This window comes from Hylobates moloch, unplaced genomic scaffold (assembly GCF_009828535.3).
Source record: "Hylobates moloch isolate HMO894 unplaced genomic scaffold, HMol_V3 SCAFFOLD_6, whole genome shotgun sequence".
Classification (NCBI taxonomy): domain Eukaryota; kingdom Metazoa; phylum Chordata; class Mammalia; order Primates; family Hylobatidae; genus Hylobates; species Hylobates moloch.
This window is the reverse complement of record NW_026652281.1, coordinates 137,478,171-137,501,935: the sequence shown is the minus strand read 5'-3', so window position 1 is coordinate 137,501,935 and position 23,765 is coordinate 137,478,171.

The following is a 23,765-nucleotide window of genomic DNA, read 5'->3' as shown; positions in this document are numbered from 1 at the left end:
ATAGCTTCCTTTCCTTGGTCACGTGCTCATGGACAGCAAAAGACCAGCTGAAAGGATTTTGCTTCCAGGCAGCTGTAGTCACTTTCCTGACCTCCCCTGAAGGTTTTTGTTGCTTATCTTGCTGAGCTCCCAAAAGGTTTGTTTGAACGTCTACTATAGATAACGTTTTTAAAAGCAAATATTTATTGAGCACTTATTATACACCAGACACTGTTCATACAAACATGTTCTTATTTAATACTCCTAAGAACCCTAAAAAGCAGATACTATTATTCTTAGATTAGAAATGAGGAAACCGAGGTTCCAAGAGAGTCGAAACTTGCCAGAGTTCACATAGCTAGAAAATATCAGAGCCAGGATTTGAACTGAGGTTTCCTGTCCCCAAATCTCTGAACCTGGTATGCTGCATTACTCTGCCTCTCAAAGGGTCCACATCAAAACTATTTCCTTGTGTGAGATTCTCTCCCATTAGAAGGGAGCTCCTTGGGGGTTTGGGGTGGACCCAGGTATCTGAGTGGGCTCTGAGCATATCTTCAGGCACTCCAGCATCTGCTGAAACGGGGTGGATGGATAGAAGGGAGGAAGCATGAGGGTGACCAGAAGAGTTAAGGGCACTCTTAACACATCCCACGTTGTATGAAGGAGTAAGCAACCTATTTGTGAAGTTTTTATAAAAGGTTAAAAGCTGCCTAATTCAGTTAGCGACAATTCTGTTTAAAGAAATCCAAAATTATTTGGATCCATGAACTGGAGTTAGACTCAAATGGAATAAACAGAAGGAACTCAGCCCTTGCTGGTTTCTGCTAACAAGTACATTATCCCGTTCCAGTCAGTTAACTCGACTTCGGCATTCGTAAGGGCTCCTTTATGACACCTGGGGGTCATTAGTATCATTTTCCAGAAACAGGAAAGCGGATGCTTGGAGCCAGAATTTAAGTAGCTATATGCTATCAGCTGTAAACACCTCCATCTGCTGCCTTTTGCCTCAGGAAGAATAAACTCTAGAATCTTGAGGCAGGTTTTCAGGGATGATATGTGAATTCAGCCTCATCCTTTTATAACCAAAATACATATCGTTTTTGTTTCATTTTGTTGGGGGCTAGGGTGGAGGAGAGCTTAAACATCATTTATATAACTTACATTACATGCCAGGTAAAGTGCACTTTACCACCGTTATCTCATTTAATGCTTTTAAGATGGGTATTCGTCTCCATTTCACAGACAAAAATCCAGAAGACAGACACTCACAGAAATTAAATAAATTCCTAGAGTTAAAAGTCAGTAAAGAAGGCCTGGCACAGTGGCTCATGCCTGTAATCCCAGCACTTTGGGAGGCTGAGGCAGGCGGATCACCTGAGGTCAGGAGTTCGAGACCAGCCTGGCCAATATGGCGAAATCTCGTCTCTACTAAAAATATAAAAATTAGCCGGGTGTGGTGGTGGGTGCCTGTAATCCCAGCTATTCAGGAGGCTGAGGCAGGAGAATCGCTTGAACCAGGGAGGGGGAGGTTGCAGTGAGCCAAGACAGCACCACTGTACTCCAGCCTGGGTGACCAGAGTGAGACTCCATCTCAAAAAAAAAAAAAAAAAAAAAAAGGTGCTGGAAAGAGAGGAATTGTGTGGAAGGAGTGTGAATCTTCTTTGCTGACAAGAGCACTGTCTTATCTGGTTTGGAGTCCCAGTCCAACTAAGTGTTATGCTACACTTCTTATAGGTACTCATAAATGCAAAAATTAACTGAATTACTGGGTTGGAGCTGTTGTCTACTCTCAGGAAGCAATCTTCAATGTTGTTATGAAGACTTTTTGAGGACCGCATTGTTTTTACTTTAATTCCAAGCAGCATCACTCTTCCTTTTGAATACCTCACTCCCTCCCCGTCTCCACCATTGAATTAGATATTTCAAAATGCACCCATACAGGCTGTCCTCAATTCTGCACAGCACAGTACTACACCATTTATATAAGGGACTTGAGCATCCATAAACTTTGGTATCCATGAGAGGGTCCTGCAACAATCCCCCTTGGATACCAAGGGATTACTGTACTATGTTAACTGAGACATGCATATATCAGAACCATGTCCTCAATTTGCATAATTCCGTGGTGATGTTGATATATGAGCTAAAGCTGATAAATCAATTCAATGTTATGATGTTATCTTAAGGAAGCATTAAATTAAACATTTATTCACTTTAATTTTGTGTTTTCCTTTTGAATTTTGGAGCCACTTTTTTTTCATGAGCCCTGGAAAAGCACACACAGTGTCTAGAGTGCCTTATGTTTACCTGGTCCCATGTATAAGGGATGCTTTTGCTCCGTGTTTTATGTTGCACATACAGGGGACTTGAGAATCTTGCTGTTGTTCACCTTAAATGTCACAGTGTGGGCTCAAAAGTACAAAAATATAGACTGGAAAGATGACCCTTAAGTATGCCCTGAGTACTGTGGGGAAGTCTCCACCTGAATTCTTTGGCCCTCAGACTCTTTGATCTGGTAGTAGGAAATTGTGACATATACAACTACAAAAAAATGCCCCCAAGTGTCACGACAGCGTTTGTATTTCCAGCCCACTCGGTAGTTCAGATGCTTGGGGTTCTTAAACCCAGGAAATTCCCCAAATAGACAGCCGCTGTTCGGTTAAGGATTAGAGCTGGTGCTTATCAGCTGGCTTTCAGTTCAGATGGGGCTCAGACTCGGGATGCCGCTCTCCCTTGTCCCTACAGGTTCAAGTGAACCTGCTGGACTTCCTCTACCCAAAGAAAACTCTCATGTAACCAAATGCCCTTTGGCCCGTGAAGGTGCTGCATATCAAGCATAATAATCATTAGACACCCTCCTGCCTGCCACAGCCCACACTTTCTCCCTCCTCTCATCAGAGCACAAGCCTGTCTGGCAGAGATACGTTATACCACGTTTTTGAATTTTCATTTGTGCAGAACTTGTCTCTCTGACTAGTTTAAATACCTGTAAAGGGAACAAGAAATCATCAAAGAGCTGGGCTTTAGACTCTTGCTGAGAAAAACTAACTTGAACTCTCTAAGCCATTCTTGTAATAAAATCAGAAGTAACACATACCTAACAGGTTGCATTAAAGATTACATTTATTTTAAAAGCCAGTAAAGTGCCAAACATAATACATGGTCCATAGCAGCCCCAAGAAATGACAGAGCAAAGAGATCATCTACTAAATATCTTTGCTGCATGTCTCATGTGGCGTTTTCCCAAGCTGGACATCCAGAGTGCTATCTAAAGCATTGCGCAAGGGAAAGGGATCACATTACACTGCCACTATCAATATGCAGAAAAACAATAATGATACCAGCTGTGTTCCTGCATCCTGAGAGTCTGCTCCTGAAACTGAAAATGTGTAAATGGGAAATCTCTGCATAGCTAGAGGTGGAAGCAAAGGAACTGGGCCTATAAGAGAAGCGCAGCATCCTCTCCTTCGGAAGTCCACAGAGGCTGGAGTGCTGATGATGGCACACAAGGGCACCATGAGTTTCTGTGCATGCTAACATTGCAGACTGCCATACCTGGAAGGTGAATAGAGGAAAGGCAGGCATGAATTACCAAAGGGAACACATCCTTGCCCAGCAAACTAAGGAAGTCACCGATAATGTGGGCAAGGATTTAGCCAAAAAATGTTCATGAGTAAAGCTGTTTTAGCATCAAAATATTAGCAACAAATTTAATTGTCCCAAACTGGGAATTGGTTAAATTATGGCACATCTACAAAATAAGCACATTTACTTTATTTTAAATGATGATGCTAAAGAATACTTAACTTTTTTAAACCTTCTAGCTGTCTTTTAAAAGGGAAAATAATGCTATAAAATGCTTGTTGTTGTCATCTAGTATCTGTGCAAAAAGCAAACCAGCACACCAAAAAGATAAGAGGAAGATGGGACTGTGTGAGATCTTTCTTACCTTTTCTTATTTGTGCTTTCTACGTTAAAAAAAGAAAAAATTAAAGCCAGGCGTGGTGGCTCACACCTGTAATCCCAGCACTTTGGAAGGCCGAGGCAGGCAGATCACTCAAAGTCAGGAGTTCAAGACCAGCCTGGCCAACATGGCAAAACCACATCTCTACTAAAAATGCAAAAATTAGCTGGGCATGGTGGCACGCACCTGTAATCCCAACTACTCAGGAGGTTGAGGTGGGAGAATCACTTGAACCCAGGAGGCAGAGGTTGTAGTGAGCCGAGATCGTGCCATAGCACTCCAGCCTTGGCATCTCAAAAAAAAAAAATTAACCATATTAGACTTTTATAAAAAGGGAGAAATTGTTAGTTTGAAAGATGGATAAAGGAAGAAAGAGAGGCAGGAGGAAATATAAGGGAAGGAAAGGAGATCAGAAAGCAGGGATTCATAGACATCTTCCCCGCAACCTGCTTCCCTGTCTACAAACTCTGCCTCTTCAAAACCTCTGAGTGAGGAAAAACAACACTAGCCATGCTGCTAGTAAAATATTACAGACAAAAGACTAGAAACATAGATCCAATGCACCAACAGATAGTAAATATTTATAGAGCAGAGATAAGTGCAATTTAAGGGTAATTTGAGGCAAAAAGTGGTTGTCTTTCTCATGCATTCTAAAAGCATGAAAGTATTAAAAAACTACCCAAAAGCTTTCAACCAAGTAGAATGATCTAGGGCAATATGGGAACATCATCTTCTTTCAAAAGCATCTCAAGGGAAAATACAGTTTACAGCAAATAGCATTAGGGGAATGATTACGTAGAGCAGAACTTCTTGTAGTTCCCAGCCTGAGTCTGGTAAACACCATGCCACAGTGTTGTGACCAGAGGGTTGGAGGATGCAGACTGCTTGGCTGCCATCCCTTCACTTCCGCTTACCAAATGAGCCACCTACTTGGTCTCTGTCTGCCTCTGTCGCCTCAACCTGGGGACAGAAAAAATATTGGAGGCTGGGGACAGTGGCTTATGCCTGTAATCCCAGCACTTTGGGAGGCCAAGGCGGTTGGATCACTTGAGGTCAGAAGTTCAAGACTAGCCTGGCCAACATGGTGAAACCCCATCTCTACTAAAAATACAAAAATTAGCTGGGCATGGTGACAGGTGCCTGTAATCCCAGCTACTCGGGAGGCTGAGGCAGGAGAATCACTTGAACCCAGGAGGCAGAGGTTGTAGTGAGCCAAGATCATACCACTGCACTCCAGCCTGGGCAACAGAGTAAGACTCCATCACAAAAAAAAAAAAAAAAAGAAAAAGAAAAAAGAAAAAGTATTGGTAGCTCACAGGGCTTTTATTAGTATTAAATGAGTTGCCGCATGTAAAATGTTTAGAGCAATTCTGACGTGTAGGAGGTAGTCCATAAATAAACAGTTGATTATTCTGGTGGACAGTTATTAAGTACTGGCTGCTTAGCATCCATTTCCCTTCCTAATGCTATTCCAGATTCAACCCCTAGGCCACAGACCGGTATGGGTCTATAGCCTGTTAGGAACCAGGTCGCACAGGAGGAAGTGAGCAGAGAGCAAGTGGGCCAAGTTTCACCTGTATTTACAACCACTCCCCATTGCTCGTATTACCGCCTGAGTGCCACCTCATGTCAGATCAGCAGCTGCTTTAGATTCTCATAGAAGCAAGAACCCTATTGTGAACTGCACATGCATGAGATCTAGGTTGCGCCCTCCTTATGAGAATCTAATGCCTGATGATCTGTCATTGTCTTCCATCACCCCCAGATGGGACTGTCTAGTTGCAGGAAAATAAGCTCAGGGCTCCCACTGATTCTACATTATGGTGAGTTGCGTAATTATTTCACTCTATATTACAACGTAATAATAATAGAAATAAAGTACAAAATAAATGTAATGCACTTGAATCACCCAGAAACCATCCCCCTGCCCCGGTCCATGGAAAAATTGTCTTCCACAAAACTAGTCCCTTCCACCAAAAAGGTTAAGGACCACTGACTTAAACCATTCTTCCAAACAGTGATGATTGTTTCAGAAAAAGACCCATGACCCAATTCAGGCCAGTAAGACAGAAACAATCAGAGGCTTGTGAAGAATCTCCAGAAGAGACCCTCTCTCTTCCCCTGGATAGTGTTGAATATGAAGATGGGGCCTCGCCAGGATTCAGCCTGTAATCTGAACATCTCGGGGGCTGAGGCAGGAGGGTTGCCTGAGCCCAGGGGTTTGAGTCCTGTCTAGGCAACATAGCAAGACCTTGTCTCTAAATAAATAATTTTTTCAGAAAGAATATAGAGCCTGTGGCTACCATAAGCGGGAGTCTGGAGCTGCCAGAGAGCTCCAGGTAAGAGTTGAAAATAAAGCCAATACTAAAGAAAGCTCTTGTTGATATCACCGGAGTCCGTAATTCTGGCCTCACCTGAGGTCAAATCTCCTGCTAAACATCTCAGCTATATAAAACAATAATCTACTATTTAAGCCAATTAAATTTGGTCTTTTGTAATTTACACATAAGAATCCCTAATTGATCCACTTGTCTCAGAGGAATAATCCTTTGCATTTCTTTCTCTGAACAGTGACTACATTCCAGGCATTCTCTGCATCAATAGAATTTTATGAAGCCTTGAGTCTCACACTCCCTTTGATTTTCTCTGAAGAAAATGGAAGCAAATAAACCTTCAGCTGCCCTCACTGTTTCCTACTTCAACTATTTCAAACCCCCACCCCAATTTCTAAGGTACCCTCCAAAATCAACCACATGGCATGGAAAATGGTCCAGGCATCTGAAATAAGAAAAACATAGAAACTAAGTCAAATGCATAAAACTCTGTAAAGTGTGTGTGTATGTGTGTGTGTGTGTGTGTGTGTGTGTGTGTGTATTTTAATCCAGTAACTACCCAGGAGGGGAAGGCAAGAAATATGATTTGCCACAATATACTTAGCTATTTTGATGAAACTCCACTACAAAATAAATGTTTCCGGAACTTTGTGATGAGCTACCAGAAGGATGGGGCACATTAATCACACAGCTTTCTTTTATATATATATATTTTATTATACTTCAAGTTCTAGGGTACATGTGCATAATGTGCAGGTTTGTTACATATGTATACATGTGCCGTGTTGGTGTGCTACACCCATTAACTCGTCATTTATATTAGGTATATCTCCTAATGCTATCCGTCCCCCCTCCTCCCACCCCACAACAGGCCCCAGTGCGTGATATTCCCCTTCCTGTGTCCAGGTGTTCTCACTGTTTTTTTTTTTGTTTTTCTTTTTTGAGACGGAGTCTCACTCTGTCCCCCAGGCTGGAGTGCAGTGGCGTGATCTCAGCTCACTGCAAGCTCCGCCTTCCAGGTTCACGCCATTCTCCTGCCTCAGCCTCCCAAGTAGCTGGTACTACAGGCACCCACCACCACGCCCGGCTAATTTTTTGTATTTTTAGTAGAGACAGGGTTTCACTGTGGTCTCAATCTCCTGACCTTGTGATCCACCCGCCTCGGCCTCCCAAAGTGCTGGGATTACAAGCATGAGCCACCGCGCCCGGCCCAAGTGTTCTCATTGTTCAATTCCCACCTATGAGTGAGAACATGCGGTGTTTGGTTTTTGTCCTCGCCATACTCACAATAGCAAAGACTTGGAACCAACCCAAATGTCCAACAATGATAGACTGGATTAAGAAAATGACCCAAGCCAAGATGGCCGAATAGGAACAGCTCCGGTCTACAGCTCCCAGCCTGAGCGACACAGAAGACGGGTGATTTCTGCATTTCTGCTTGAGGTACCGGTTTCATCTCACTAGGGAGTGCCAAACAGTGGGTGCAGGACAGTCGGTGAAGCGCACTGTGCGCGAGCCGAAGCAGGGCAAGGCATTGCCTCACTCGGGAAGCGCAAGGGGTCAGGGAGTTCCCTTTCCTAGTCAAAGAAAGGGGTAACAGACGGCACCTGGAAAATCGGGTCAGTACCACCCTAATACTGCGCTTTTCCAATGGGCCTGGAAAACGGCACACTAGAAGATTGTGTCCCGCACCTGGCTTGGAGGGTCCTATGCCCACGGAGTCTCGCTGATTGCTAGCACAGCAGTCTGAGATCAAACTGCAAGGCAGCAGCGAGGCTGGGGGAGGGGCGCCCGCCATTGCCCAGGCTTGCTTAGGTAAACAAAGCAGCCAGGAAGCTCGAGCTGGGTGGAGCCCACCACAGCTCAAGGAGGCCTGCCTGCCTCTGTAGGCTCCACCTCTGGGGGCAGGGCACAGACAAACAAAAATTCAGCAGGAATCTCTGCAGACTTAAGTGTCCCTGTCTGACTGACAGCTTTGAAGAGAGTAGTGGTTCTCCCAGCACGCAGCTGGAGATCTGAGAATGCACAGACTGCCTCCTAAAGTGGGTCCCTCACCCCCAAGCAGCCTAACTGGGAGGCACCCCCCAGTAGGGACCGACTGACACCTCACTCAGCCGGGCACTCCTCTGAAACAAAACTTCCAGAGGAACTATCAGACAGCTGAATTTGTGGTCTCACGAAAATCCACTGTTCTGCAGCCACCACTGCTGACACCCAGCCAAACAGGGTCTGGAGTGGACCTCTAGTAAACTCCAACAGACCTGCAGCTGAGGGTCCTGTCTGGTAGAAGGAAAACTAACAAACAGAAAGGACATCCACACCAAAAACCCATCTGTAGATCACCATCATCAAAGACCAAAAGTAGATAAAACCACAAAGATAGGGAAAAAACAGAGCAGAAAAACTGGAAACTCTAAAAAGCAGGGCACCTCTCCTCCTCCAAAGGAACGCAGTTCCTCACCAGCAACGGAACAAAGCTGGACGGAGGATGACTTTGACGAGTTGAGAGAAGAAGGCTTCAGACGATCAAACTACTCCGAGCTACGGGAGGAAATTCAAAACAATAGCAAAGAAGTCAAAAACTTTGAAAAATAATTAAACAAATGGATAACTAGAATAACCAATGGAGAGAAGGGCTTAAAGGAGCTGATGGAGCTGAAAGCCAAGTATCAAGAACTACACGAAGATTGCAGAAGTCTCAGTAGCAGATGCGATCAACTGGAAGAAAGGGTATCGCGGATGGAAGATGAAATGAATCAAATGAAGTGAGAAGGGAAGTTTAGAGAAAAAAGAATAAAAAGAAATGAACAAAGCATCCAAGAAATTTGGGACTATGTGAAAAGACCAAACCTACGTCTGATGGGTGTACCTGAAAATGATGGGGAGAATGGAACCAAGTTGGAAAACACTCTGCAAGATATTATCCAGGAGAACTTCCCCAATCTAGCAAGGCAGGCCAACATTCAGATTCAGGAAATACAGAGAACGCCACAAAGATACTCCTCGAGAAGGGCAACTCCAAGACACATAATTGTCAGATTCACCAAAGTTGAAATGAAGGAAAAAATGTTAAGGGCAGCCAGAGAGAAAGGTCGGGTTACCCACAAAGGGAAGACCATCAGATTAACAGCTGATCTCTCGGCAGAAACTCTACAAGCAAGAAGAGAGTGGGGGCTGATATTCAACATTCTTAAAGAAAAGAATTTTCAACCCAGAATTTCATATCCAGCCAAACTAAGCTTCATAAGTGAAGGAGAAATAAAATACTTTACAGACAAGCAAACGCTGAGTGATTTTGTCACCACCAGGCCTGCCCTAAAAGAGCTCCTGAAGGAAGCACTAAACATGGAAAGGAACAACCGGTACCAGCCAAACATGCCAAATTGTGAAGACCATCAAAGCTAGGAAGAAACTGCATCAACTAACGAGCAAAATAACCAGCTAACATCATAATGACAGGATCAAATTCACACATAACAATATTAACTTTAAATGTAAATGGGCTAAATGATCCAATTAACAGACACAGACTGGCAAACTGGATAAGGAGTCAGGACCCATCAGTGTGCTGTATTCAGGGAACCCATCTCACGTGCAGAGACACACATAGACTCAAAATAAAGGGATGGAGGAAGATCTATCAAGCAAATGGAAAACAAAAAAAGGTAGGGGTTGCAATCCTAGTCTCTGATAAAATAGACTTTAAACCAACAAAGATCAAAAGAGACAAAGAAGGCCATTACATAATGGTAAAGGGATCAATTCAACAAGAAGAGCTAACTATCCTAAATATATACGCACCCAACACAGGAGCACCCAGATTCATAAAGCAAGTCCTGAGTGACCTACAAAGGGACTTAAACTCCCACACAATAATAATGGGAGATTTTAACACCCCACTGTCAACATTACACAGATCAATGAGACAGAAAGTTAACAAGGATATCCAGGAATTGAACTCAGCTCTGCACAAAGTGGACCTAATAGACATCTACAGAACTCTTCACCCCAAATCAACAGAATATACATTTTTTTCAGCACCACACCACACCTGTTCCAAAATTGACCATATAGTTGGAAGTAAAGCTCTCCTCAGCAAATGCAAAAGAACAGAAATTATAACAAACTGTCTCTCAGACCACAGTGCAATCAAACTAGAACTCAGGATTAAGAAACTCACTCAAAACTGCTCAACTACATGGAAACTGAACAACCTGCTCCTGAATGACTATTGGGTACATAATGAAATGAAGGCAGAAATAAAGATGTTCTTTGAAACCAACGAGAACAAAGACACAACATACCAGAATCTCTGGGACACATTCAAAGCAGTGTGTAGAGGGAAATTTATAGCACTAAATGCCCACAAGAGAAAGCAGGAAAGATCCAAAATTGACACTCTAACATCACCATTAAAAGAACTAGAAAAACAAGAGCAAACACATTCAAAAGCTAGCAGAAGGCTAGAAATAACTAAAATCAGAGCAGAACTAAAGGAAATAGAGACACAAAAAACCCTTCAAAAAATTAATGAATCCAGGAGCTGGTTTTTTGAAAAGATCAACAAAATTGATAGACCGCTAGCAAGACTAATAAAGAAGAAAATAGAGAAGAATCAAATAGATGAAATAAAAAATGAAAAAGGGGATATCACCACCGATCCCACAGAAATACAATCTACCATCAGAGAATACTACAAACACCTCTATGCAAATAAACTAGAAAATCTAGAAGAAATGGATAAATTCCTCGACAAATACACCCTCCCAAGACTAAACCAGGAAGAAGTTGAATCTCTGAATAGACCAATAACAGGTTCTGAAATTGTGGCAATAATCAATAGCTTACCAACCAAAAAGAGTCCAGGACCTGATGGATTCACAGCCAAATTCTACCAGAGGTACAAGGAGGAACTGGTACCATTCCTTCTGAAACTATTCCAATCGATAGAAAAAGAGGGAATCCTCCCTAACACATTTTATGAAGCCAGCATCGTCCTGATACCAAAGCCTGGCAGAGACATAACCAAAAAAGAGAATTTCAGACCAATATCCTTGATGAACATTGATGCAAAAATCCTCAATAAAATACTGCCAAACTGAATCCAGCAGCACATCAAAAAGCTTATACACCATGATCAAGTGGGCTTCATCCCTGGGATGCAAGGCTGGTTCAACATACGCAAATCAATAAATGTAATCCAGCATATAAACAGAACCAAAGACAAAAACCACATGATTATCTCAATAGATGCAGAAAAGGCCTTTGACAAAATTCAACAACGCTTCATGCTAAAAACTCTCAATAGATTAGGTATTGATGGGACGTATCTCAAAATAATAAGAGCTATCTATGACAAACCCACAGCCAATATCATACTGAATGGGCAAAAACTGGAAGCATTCCCTTTGAAAACTGGCACAAGACAGGGATGCCCTCTCTCACCGCTCCTATTCAACATAGTGCTGGAAGTTCTGGCCAGAGCAATCAGGCAGGAGAAGGAAATAAAGGGTATTCAATTAGGAAAAGAGGAAGTCAAATCGTCCCTGTTTGCAGATGACATGATTGTATATCTAGAAAACCCCATTGTCTCAGCCCAAAATCTCCTTAAGCTGATTAGCAGCTTCAGCAAAGTCTCAGGATACAAAATCAATGTACAAAAATCACAAGCATTCTTGTACACCAATCACAGACAAACAGAGAGCCAAATCATGAGTGAACTCCCATTCACAAGTGCTTCAAAGAGAATAAAATCCTAGGAATCCAACTTACAAGGGATGTGAAGGACCTCTTCAAGGAGAACTACAAACCACTGCTCAATGAAATAAAAGAGGATACAAACAAATGGAAGAACATTCCATGCTCATGGGTTGGAAGAATCAATATCGTGAAAATGGCCATACTGCCCAAGGTAATTTATAGATTCAATGCCATCCCCATCAAGCTACCAATGACTTTCTTCACAGAATTGGAAAAAACTACTTTAAAGTTCATATGGAACCAAAAAAGAGCCCGCATGGCCAAGTCAATCCTAAGCCAAAAGAACAAAGCTGGAGGCATCACGCTACCTGACTTCAAACTATACTACAAGGCTACAGTAACCAAAACAGCATGGTACTGGTACCAAAACAGAGACATAGGCCAATGGAAAAGAACAGAGCCCTCAGAAATAATGCCACGTATCTACAACTATCTGATCTTTGACAAACCTGACAAAAACAAGAAATGGGGAAAGGATTCCCTATTTAATAAATGGTGCTGGGAAAACTGGCTAGCCATATGTAGAAAGCTGAAACTGGATCCCTTCCTTACACCTTATACAAAAATTAATTCAAAATGGATTAAAGACTTAAATGTTAGACCTAAAACCATTAAAATCCTACAAGAAAACCTAGGCAATACCATTCAGGACATAGGCGTGGGCAAGGACTTCATGTCTAAAACATGAAAAGCAATGGCAACAAAAGCCAAAATTGACAAATGGGATCTCTTTAAACTAAAGAGCTTCTGCACAGCAAAAGAAACTACCATCAGAGTGAACAGGCAACCTACAGAATGGGAGAAAATTTTTGCAACCTACTCATCTGACAAAGGGCTAATATCCAGAATCTACAATGAACTCAAACAAATTTACAAGAAAAAAACAAACAACCCCATCAAAAAGTGGGCGAAGGACATGACCAGACACTTCTCAAAAGAAGACATTTATGCAGCCAAAAAACACATGAAAAAATGCTCATCATCACTGGCCATCAGAGAAATGCAAATCAAAACCACAATGAGATACCATCTCACACCAGTTAGAATGGCCATCATTAAAAAGTCAGGAAACAACAGGTGCTGGAGAGGATGTGGAGAAATGGGAACACTTTTACACTGTTGGTGGGACTGTAAACTAGTTCAACCATTGTGGAAGTCAGTGTGGCGATTCCTCAGGGATCTCGAACTAGAAATACCATTTGACCCAGCCATCCCATTACTGGGTATATACCCAAAGGACTATAAATCATGCTGCCATAAAGACACATGCACATGTATGTTTATTGCGGCACTATTCACAATAGCAAAGACTTGCAACCAACCCAAATGTCCAGCAACGATAGACTGGATTAAGAAAATGTGGCACATATACACCATGGAATACTATGCAGCCATAAAAAATAATGAGTTCATGTCCTTTGTAGGGACGTGGATGAAGCTGGAAACCATCATTCTCAGTAAACTATCACAAGGACAAAAAACCAAACACCGCATGTTCTCACTCATAGGTGGGAATTGAACAATGAGAACTCATGGACACAGGAAGGGGAACATCAAACTCCTGGGACTGTTGTGGGGTGGGGGGAGGGGGGAGGGACAGCATTAGGAGATATACCTAATGCTAAATTACGAGTTAATGGGTGCAGCAAAACAACACGGCACATGTATACATATGTAACAAACCTGCACATTGTGCACATGTACCCTAAAACCTAAAGTATAATAATAATAAAAAAAAAAAGAAAATGTGGCACGTATACACCATGGAATACTATGCAGCCATAAAAAATGATGAGTTCATGTCTTTGTAGGGACATGGATGAAGCTGGAAACCATCATTCTCAGTCACACAGCTTTCAATCACCCCAAAACTTCCGCCAGTGCCTCACATGTGACAGATACCAATACTCACTTGTCGAATTGCCCATCATGTGTGCTATGCCTGCTCAACCACAGCTGCAACTATTTACTGAGCACCCACTATCCACCAGTCACTTTGCTGGGCAGTTCACATCTATTCTGTTAGATAATTTACCTCAAACCACATCTGCATGATAAGTACTGAACTTCCATTCCCATTTATAGAGGAAGAAACAGGGTCAGGCAACTTGCTGAGGGCCAGACAGGTAGTAAATGGTGGCGCTAAAATTAGAGTCCTGGCCTAATATGTAAAAGACACATTGACAGTGAATCACACATCACATGAGTATCAGTAGATGAGCAAAAAAGACCATGTGGTTACGAGATGCAAAGGTCAAGAGCAAAGATATTTAAGAGGTGGGAGGCAGCGTGATAGAGAGGGAAAAAACAGGAGCTCACATAGATCTGCTGTGACTGAGCTACATGACCTTAAATGAGACAAGGAATTCATTCATGCGTTTGTTCAACAAATATTCATTAAGGGTCTACTATGTGATTCATACTCAGGAAACAGCATTGAACAAAATAATAGAGCTCTTCTCATGGAACTTGCAGTTCCATGAAGATCGTAGAAATGGAAAGACCCTTTGGGATCACCCTGTCCAATTCTCCCATTGACAGATAGAAAGACAGAGACCCAGACAGAGGAAGGAATTTGCCCAAAGTTACATACACAACAAGTTGGTTAGTGGCAAAGCTGGACTAAAGCCCAGCTCTTCATATGGCCCACTACAACACTTCACAAATGGGAAGAAGGTTAACTGCCTGCCCCTAGCTCTCCCATAGGGAGCCCCTAGGACTCCCATGATAACTGAGGTGGAGTCTTTGAGAGCAGTAGGGAAGACCTACTATTAATATTATGAATAAAGATGTTCATGGCAGCACCGTCAGAAGGGGTGTGCACTTGCACACACACACACATTGGAAACAACCCTAAATGTGCTCTAAGTGAAGGACTGTTGAGTAAACTATGATATATCAGTATAGTGGATGCTTTTGCTGCTAAAAAATAATAATAATAACAAACGTTAGACTTACTGGCTTAGCCTGTGGAATGGCTACAGTGTTCTGTTAAGCTTGAGAGAAAGCAACTGGTAGACCAATGAATATAACATAATCCTATTTCTTGTTTGTTTCTTAGTTTTAAGAATAAAATGTACATGTGTTTGTTTCATATACTCATTTCTGAACACAGAGAAAGGTATGAAAAGACATACAACATTGGTTTTCTCAAGGAATGGGATTAGAAGATCAAAGGTCAATTATTAACTTATTTATGTACAAATTATATCCCAGCAATTTGGGAGGCCAAGATGGGTGGATCACCTAAGATCAGGAGTTTGAGACCAGCTTGGCCAACATGGCGAAACCCCGTCTCTACTAAAAATACAAAAATTAGCCAGGCACCTATAATCCCAGCTACTTGGGAGGCTGAGGCAGGAGAATCGCTTGAATCCAGGAGGCGGAGGTTGCATTAATCTGAGATTGCACCACTGCACTGCAGCCTGGGCAACAGAGTGGAACTCCATCTCAAAAAATAATAATTTTTAAAAATTAAATTAAATTAATTCTACTGCTGGGAGCACTGTCTCGTGCCTGTAATCCCAGCACTTTGGGCGGCCGAGGCAGAAAGATTTGAACCCAGGAGTCTGAGACCAGGCTGGGCAACATGGAGAGACCTCTTCTCTACAAAAAAATTTTTTTTAATTAGCCGAGCATGTGGCGAGCACCTGTAGTCCCAGCTACTCAGAAGGTTGAGGCAGAAGAGATCACTTGAGCTGGGGAGATCAAGGCTGCAGTAAGCCATGATCAGACCACTGCACTCCAGCATGGGTGACAGAGCAATGCCCTGTCTGAAAAATAAATATAAGAATAATCCTTTTTAAGTGGTTTGTCCAAGGTCACACTAGGAAGTGGAAGAATCCACAGCATGGATAAATCACAGGCAGCCTAATCCCAGAGCCACGCTCCCAGCAATCAAACTGTAACTCAAGTTCCACCCAGTCCGGGGGACTTTCTAAAGCAAGTCAAATCCTAGAAAGCCACTATATTGAATATAGTCAATATTCTTCACTTTTATTTTCACATGAACATGCGAGGAGCATGGAGAGAATCAGGAGCCTGCTCCAGGCTAATGATGCACGGAGATTTAAGTAACTCACTCCAGGTCACACTGCAGTGTGTCATGAGCCAAGATGTGAATCCAGATTTTCCTCCTTCCTGAGCACATACCACACCACCTGCACTTCCATCAGAATGAAGGAAAAATAAATAGGAGGCTCATATGCATATAAAGACCATGAAACTTCTAGGAGTTTCTTTTTTTTTTTTCTTTTTTTAAATTTTACTTTAAGTTCCGGGATACAAGTGCAGAACCTGTAGGTTTGTTACATAGGTATACGTGTGCCATGATAGTTTGCTGCACCTGTCAACCCATCATCTAGGTTTTAAGCCCTGCATGCATTAGCTATTTGTCCTAATGTTCTCCCTCCCCTCACCCCCGACCCCCCAGTTGGCCCCGGTGTGTGATGGTCCCCTCCCTGTGTCCATGTGTTTCTCATTGTTCAACTCCCACTTATGAGTGAGAACATGTGGTGTTTACTTTTCTGTTCGGACTTCCAGGAGTTTCATTGTCCCTAAGGACTCACAACAGCCACCAAGCCTGCTACCTTCTCTGGAAAGTCTTGATTTAAAGGTTCTTTCAACAGGAAGTGTTGCCAGCTCAGATAGTACCTTGATCAGTGTAGTGGTTGGAAGCTTTTGCAGCCATGTCAAGAAGACACAAGTAATATCATTGTCAGGCTTGAAATATTATCTAAGAGGCACCTGACGGTCATCCTCCAGGCTACTAATGTGGCCACCGGAGTGTGTGAGTGATGAACAGTGTCAGCCTACATTAGGCCCCCGAGACCCATTTACTGTTACTCTCCACATATCCTATTAGAACATTATAAATCGTAGTTCCATCTCTAGTGATGTATCCTTCTGGAGCAGGGGGCGGCTGACATTTAACATGCTATTGACCTAGAGCAGGCTTCTAAGTCACTTGGCGCTGCCTGTTTGCACTTGTGAAATAAAAGTGAAGAATTAAGGCTGCATGGCAGGCACAGCGGCTCATACCTGTAATCCCAGCACTCTGGGAGGCCAAGGTGGGAGGATTGCCTGAGCCCAGGAGTTTGAGACCAACCTCGGCAACATAGGGAGATGCTGTCTCTACAAAAAAAAATTAAAAAATTAAAAATTAGCCAGGCTTAGTGGTGTGCACCTGTAGTCTCAGCTACTAGGGAGACTGAGGCGGGAGGATCACCTGAGCCCAGGAGGCCCAGGCTGCAGTGAGCCATGATCACACCACTGCACTCCAGACTGGGTGATGGAATGAGACCCTGTCTCAGAAAAAAAAAAAAAAAAGGCTAAATGTATTTATGGGTTGTTGCCCAGGTTTGGGAAACATGTGTTGAGACTGCATTAGTTTCTGACAGTTGCATGACATCTCTGTGGGTCTCAGTAGAGTTGGCATTTGGGACAAGGGCTGTGTGAATTCATACTCAGCTCCTTTCCGAGCACTAATCCTGGCTAGTTGTGGCGCCTGGGACCCACTGGTCTTTGCACTGCTTCATTTCTCCCTTCCATCCAGTGCAGGAGACAGGGCAAGCCTGTGCTGAGGCTCCCAGCCTCATCCCAGGGATGCCAAAAAGTAATGTTTCAAAAGCAATAAGGACTTCAACAAAAATACCAAGGTGGCTTCCTGTGGGGAAACAACCAATGTTTTAAAATTTCCTTATACTAAATTTATGGGTTTTACTTATGGGAGAAAGCACCATAATCTTTCCATATTTATAACCTCCCAATCTGACCCTGTTCTGAAAATGTGCAAGATTTTGACCTCCTCCCTCCAACACTTTGTTCAAAAAAAATTCTAAAAACCTCCATGAGCAGTCGCCCGGAGCTACCTCACAAGAGTCCACATTTACACGCAAGAGGTACAGATCACTTACCATGAGAGCAAAGAAGTATATGCAAGAGTGCTAATACTCCAGCATTTTCATAAGTTCAAAATAGGAGAAATAATCTAAATGTCCATCAACACAGTTGTCATTAAATCAATCACAGCATATCCATTCTGTACAATACTAAAGTGAATGTGGCAGATCTGTATGCACAAAAATGAAACATTCTCCAGAAACCATTTCTAAATGGAAAAAAGCAAGACGCAGAGCCATGTATAGTAGGCTCTCATTTGGGTTTTTTTCAAAGTAATCTATATTCACGTATGCTGATTTATACATGAAATTTTTCTGGAAGGATAAACAAGAAACTGTTTCCAGCAGTTGCCCCTGGGGCTTAGATTAGGCAGCTTGAATAAAAGGGAATGAAACTTTCTCTTCATTCTATACATTCTTGTACTGTTTACTTTTTCTCATCATTCATGTGTAGAATTTCCATTTAAATAAACAAAACGGCCACATTTATGTACCATATTGTTATCAATATTAATAATAGAAGATAATGAAAGATCATACTCTGTCAATACCAATTAGAAAGTATGCATTTATTTAAAACACTGATGGAGCATTTATTATGTGCAAAATGACATGCTGCATACACTAGCCATGCCAGAGACCTGGCTCCTTCCTTTAGGAGGGCACAGAAGTTACCATCTCTGACTCTGGAGGGAAGCAGAGTAGATTTAAGGTGTACCAAGGATCCACCACTTCCTTACAGGGTGACTGTGGGAAAATCAGATCACCTGTTTTGTTGTTGTTGTTGTTTGTTTTGTTTTTCCCCTTTTTTTTTTTTTTTTTTGAGACAGAGTTTTGCTCTTGTTGCCCAGGTTGAAGTGCAATGGCGCGATCTCAGCTCAACCTCTTCCTCCAGGGTTCAAGCAATTCTCCTGCCTCAGCCTCCCGAGTAGCTGGGATTACAGGCGTCTGATACCACGCCCGGCTAATTTTGTATTTTCAGTAGAGACGGGGTCTCTCCATATTGGTCAGGCTGGTCTCGAACTGCTGACTTCGAGAGATCTACCTGCCTCAGCCTTCCAAAGTGCTGCGCATGAGCCACCATGCCCGGCACCTCTGTTTCTTTATCCTCAAAATAAGGATATTCAAAGATCCAACTCTTCCCACCCCCATAGAGCTATTATGAAGAATAAAAGAGATAAAGCAGATGAAATGCTCATCCCTGGTTCTTAGTAAATGGGAACAAGTATGTCAAGTGTGAGCCAATGTTATGACAGGTATTGTCCTCTATTTGAACTCTATTGCTTTCTCAAAATCAGGAACCTCTTCATTTTTGATAACTCACCATTCCTCCCTATCTAAACATGCTATCTGAACACAGGAACAAAATAGATTCAGAGAATTAAAATACTTAGAAGAGGAGTCTGAGCTAAGTGGTGAAAGATAAGTAGAACTTCAATAGGCAGTGGGGGCAGGGGGGCGGAAAGAAGGGAAAACAGGATTTCCTTGCTAAGGAAGCAACATGAATTAAGAGAATGCAGCAGTAAATATGTCAAAGGAATGACCAAGAACCCGGAATGGGTACCTCCATCATGGGAGACCAGTGGGGCAATCTTGGTAAAGTTTCAAATGCTGTGATGAGAAGCTTTTAGAACAAAGTGGATGCCGAAAGTTGAGGAACAATGGAATTTCTTGACTCAACAAGGAAGTGAGGAGGGCAACAAAACTGAGAATGGAAATGAGAAAGAATCTAAGTTACTCTAAGATGTGGACTATCTAGGGTTTGGTGACCAGTTACATGTTTAGCTAGAGAAGGTAAGGAAGAAGTAAAAGACCAACTCCAGACTTCTAGTTAATGCAATAAATCCAAGCTTTCCCTGACAGTTGGAGGTGGAAATGGGGGTACAAGTGGGTTTGTGTCATGTTACCAAACACAGTTTACTCTTTTATTTTTAATTTGCAACCTGTCAGAAGCCCAGAGCCTGCTTCTCTTTCATTAATTCAATAAATACTTATTGAGCACCTATTGTGTATCAACTGCTGTGTTATAAGCCAGAAATACAACAGTGAAGAAAACACAGTCCTTGATCTCACACACCATAAAATCAACTTGGGAGTCCAGGCAGGTGAATGGACACTCACAGTCATGCTCAGACAGGAGAATTCATGGGATATTGGGATTTCAGGTAGGAGCACCTACCCCAAGTTTGGGTTTCCTTGGAAACATAGGAAGTTATTTCAAAACTGAGCACAGAAACGGAAGTAGGATTTAAGAAGGCAAAGACCGGAAAGAATATTTTTTCAAGCAGAGAAAACAGCAAGTATGATGGCCCTTGAGAGGTGGAGGAGCTACAGAGGTAGAATGAGGCTGGATGGAGGATGGGAAATGAGGAGTGGGCTGAAGTGGGACCAGATCTCCACATAAGGTGTTTGGATTCATGCCAAGGAGTCACTCTCTGGATATTTCTCAGTGCCAATGTGAGGTAGCAGCCACCCTTGCCCTTACAGCTCCAATGTGCACACTTAGAAGCAGGGCCTCTAGGCACATGTGCCTGGGAGCCTCCCCTGAAAGCCTGTGCAGAAGCACGAGGCAAGCCAATGAAGCAGAGCCAAGTTTTGATTTGAAAACGATGACTTTGCTTTTGTATCAGATTTCTAAATCGGGGTTTTTTATTTCAGCCCCACCAATGTCATGTGCACTGAGTTCCTTCTTTCACCCCCTCTTAAAAAAAGAAAAAAAGAGAAACCCTTGTGCAAATATTCACATGAAAGTAGATATACGGGTATGACAAAGTGGGACATTCTTAAGTACAGAACCTTATCTGTAGACTTTTCCCATCCTTTCATTTGCCAATCATAATAGCTCCCAAGGTTCAGTTCTTAAAACCATTTTCTCACCCTTAGGACACAGTAAAAGCCAGTTTTATTTTGATGTTGATTCTGATGCTTGGAAATGTTATGTAACTTATCCAAGGTCATCTAGCAATTTCTAGGTTTATAAGGGCAAAAGAGCTTGGTTTGCTGTTTCACTACTTATTTCTCCTACTCTCTTCCTCTCCATTTATTTTGTCTTTCCTTTCCTACTCTCAGTTGCAAATAATAAAGACTTGTGTGCTTGCCTTAAGCAATGGAGATGGGGGAGAATGTGCTATGGAAGTAATAAGGTGGATAGGTAGGGGAACCCAAGACCCTCAGTGCGGCATCAGTAGGAACAGAAACATCCCAGAAGTCAGTCTTGGAGATGCTGGCCCTCAATCCAAGGAGGCCCCAGGGGTAAGTAGCAGGAGGTCCTTGCCCTTGAGTGTCTGCCTTGAGTCTCTGTGATTCAGCTATTTTCAGGGAGTTTGGATCTCCTTCCTCTCTAGATTGGGCCTTGGGCTATATAAAGGACATTATCCGGGTAACTGGTGATATCAGACTGAAGATTAGACAATAGTATTGTTAAATTTCCTGAATTTGATCACCATATTTTGATTGTGTAAGAGAATAGCCTTAGCCTTATCCTCAGGAAATATATACTAGAGGATTTAGGAATAAAGGGGCTTGACATGTGCAAACTACTTTCAGATAGTTTAGAAAAAAAGTATATGGGGTGTGTGTGTGTGTGTGTGTGTGTGCGTGTGTGTGTGTGTGCAATGAGACAGAGAGAAGCAAATGTGGCAAAATGTTTACAGTTGGTGAATCTGGTTTGAAAGTATTCAGAAGTTCTTATTCTTGCATCTCTCTCTCTCTCTCTCTCTCTCTTTCTCTCTCTCTCCCCCCTCTCCCCCGCCCCCACATATATATACAAGAGAGTGTCTCACTATGTTGCCCAGGCTTGGGTGCAGTAGCCTGATCCTAGCTCACTGCAGCTTCAAATTCCTGGGCTCAAGCAATCCTCCCACCTCACCTTCCCAAGTAGCTGGGACTGCAGGCATGCAGCACCATGCTAATTTTTTTTTATTTTTTTGTAGAGATGGGATCTTGCTATGTTGCCCAGGCTGGTCTTGAACTCCTGGCCTCACGTGATCCTCCTGCCTCAGCCTCCCAAAGTGGTAAGATTACAGGCATGAGCCAGTGTGCTCAGCCTTGAAAATAAGTTAACAAATGAGATTATAGGAAACAACATTAATTTTTTTTTAAAAGGCCAAAAACGTAGTCTTGGACCGGATGCATAAGAATAAGTCAGGAACTGGTTTAAAACACTGTACCAGTGCCTGAGCCCCATGCCAGGACAATGGAATCTGCATCTCTGGGGCTGAGTTCTAGGAACTGGCATGTTAAATAAGCATCTCTAGTAACTCCTATGTGCACTAACAAGCACAACTTTCACCTATTGTATCAAGACCACTCCAGATTTCTCACAACTTCAGCCCTCTGAGGTATTTCTTAGATTAAAATTCTCAGTAAAGAGAGGCTCCAATAGCCCAGCCTGTCTTAGATGCCAGGCCCCTTCCCAGGCTGCTACAAATCCATTTGTTGGCTGCCTTGAGGGTCAAGTGGCAGGTCCAACATAATTGGCTCAGAACCAGGGTCCCTTGGTCCTCTTGGATATGCCTCTTCTGGCTGGACTAGATTCACCAAAAGAGTGATAAGAAGAAAGACTCTGCCACTGGTTCATCTAATACAATATTCTTAACAAAGATTTCCATAGCAAAGCCTTTTCAGCAAACACCAGGTGTTTTCTTCCATAGTAAGAATATTGACCCCTGAAAATTGGAGGTAATGGGGGAAGTTTTGCATAATTCAGACACAGTCTTTGAAAAGCAGAAACTTGGAAAGTCTCTAGGTAACTTGAAAGTAAAGGTTTTCCCCAAGGACCAATAGTTTTATTATGTAGTCATACAATATGTAATGATTTGAGTGAGTGAGGCATAAAGTGGCTGAACTATTTATCAAGGCTTTATGAACATCTGGCTTTCCAATAAGGAGATAGTATCTGAATGATGTGATTTAGCTTTAAGAAGCACATTCTTGAAATATCATATTGCTGGGTATTTTTAAGTCAAGACCTAAGAGGTAAACAGGAAGGTGGGGTATGAAAGTGTTGATTTCTCATTTCTCTCAAACCAAGCCTTACTCCCACTCCTGCCCAACTCTTCCAACAGCCAGTCTTATAAATGTATTTCTTTAATAGAATGAATTTTATCCACACCCCCAAAAATTATAGGTTGAAGCCCTAGCCCCCAGTGTGATGGTATTTGGAGATAGGACCTTTGGGAGACGATTAGGTTTGCATGAGGTCAAGAGTGTAGGGCGGTCATGATGGGATTGGTGCCATTATAAGAAGAGGCATGAGAAAAGTCTCCCTTCCGTGTGAGGATACAGCAAGAACGCTGTCATCTGCAAACCAGAAACAGGATCCTCACCAGGAACTGAATCATCTGGCACTTTCCTCTCGGACTTCTTAGGTTCTAGAACTGTGAGAAATAAATTTTTGTTATTTAAGCCACCCAGTCTGTGGCATTTTGCTATAGCAGGCCAAGCCAACTGATACAATTTCCAAAACACATCCCCAATGCATCTACTTTTCTCTAATTCCACTGTCACTAGCCAATTCCTAGTGTCCATTCTCTATCCATGGACCATTGGCCTCCTGTTTCTGTTCTTTCCCTATACACAGCAACCAGAATTTTTTTTTAAACTTTTTACTTGCAATAATGTCAAGCCTATAGAATAATATGTACTTCTGGCCAAGATGGAGTAATAGTAGATTTACCCTCTCACCTGAATCAACTGAAAAACTAAACAAAATATATGAAACAAAGGTTTTCATGACACTAAACAGTGATACCTGAGAAATAGAAACAAAGCAGGCAAGCCCTCGATTGCCCCCAGTTTACTGCATTATGAGACCTTCCAGGCCTGGGC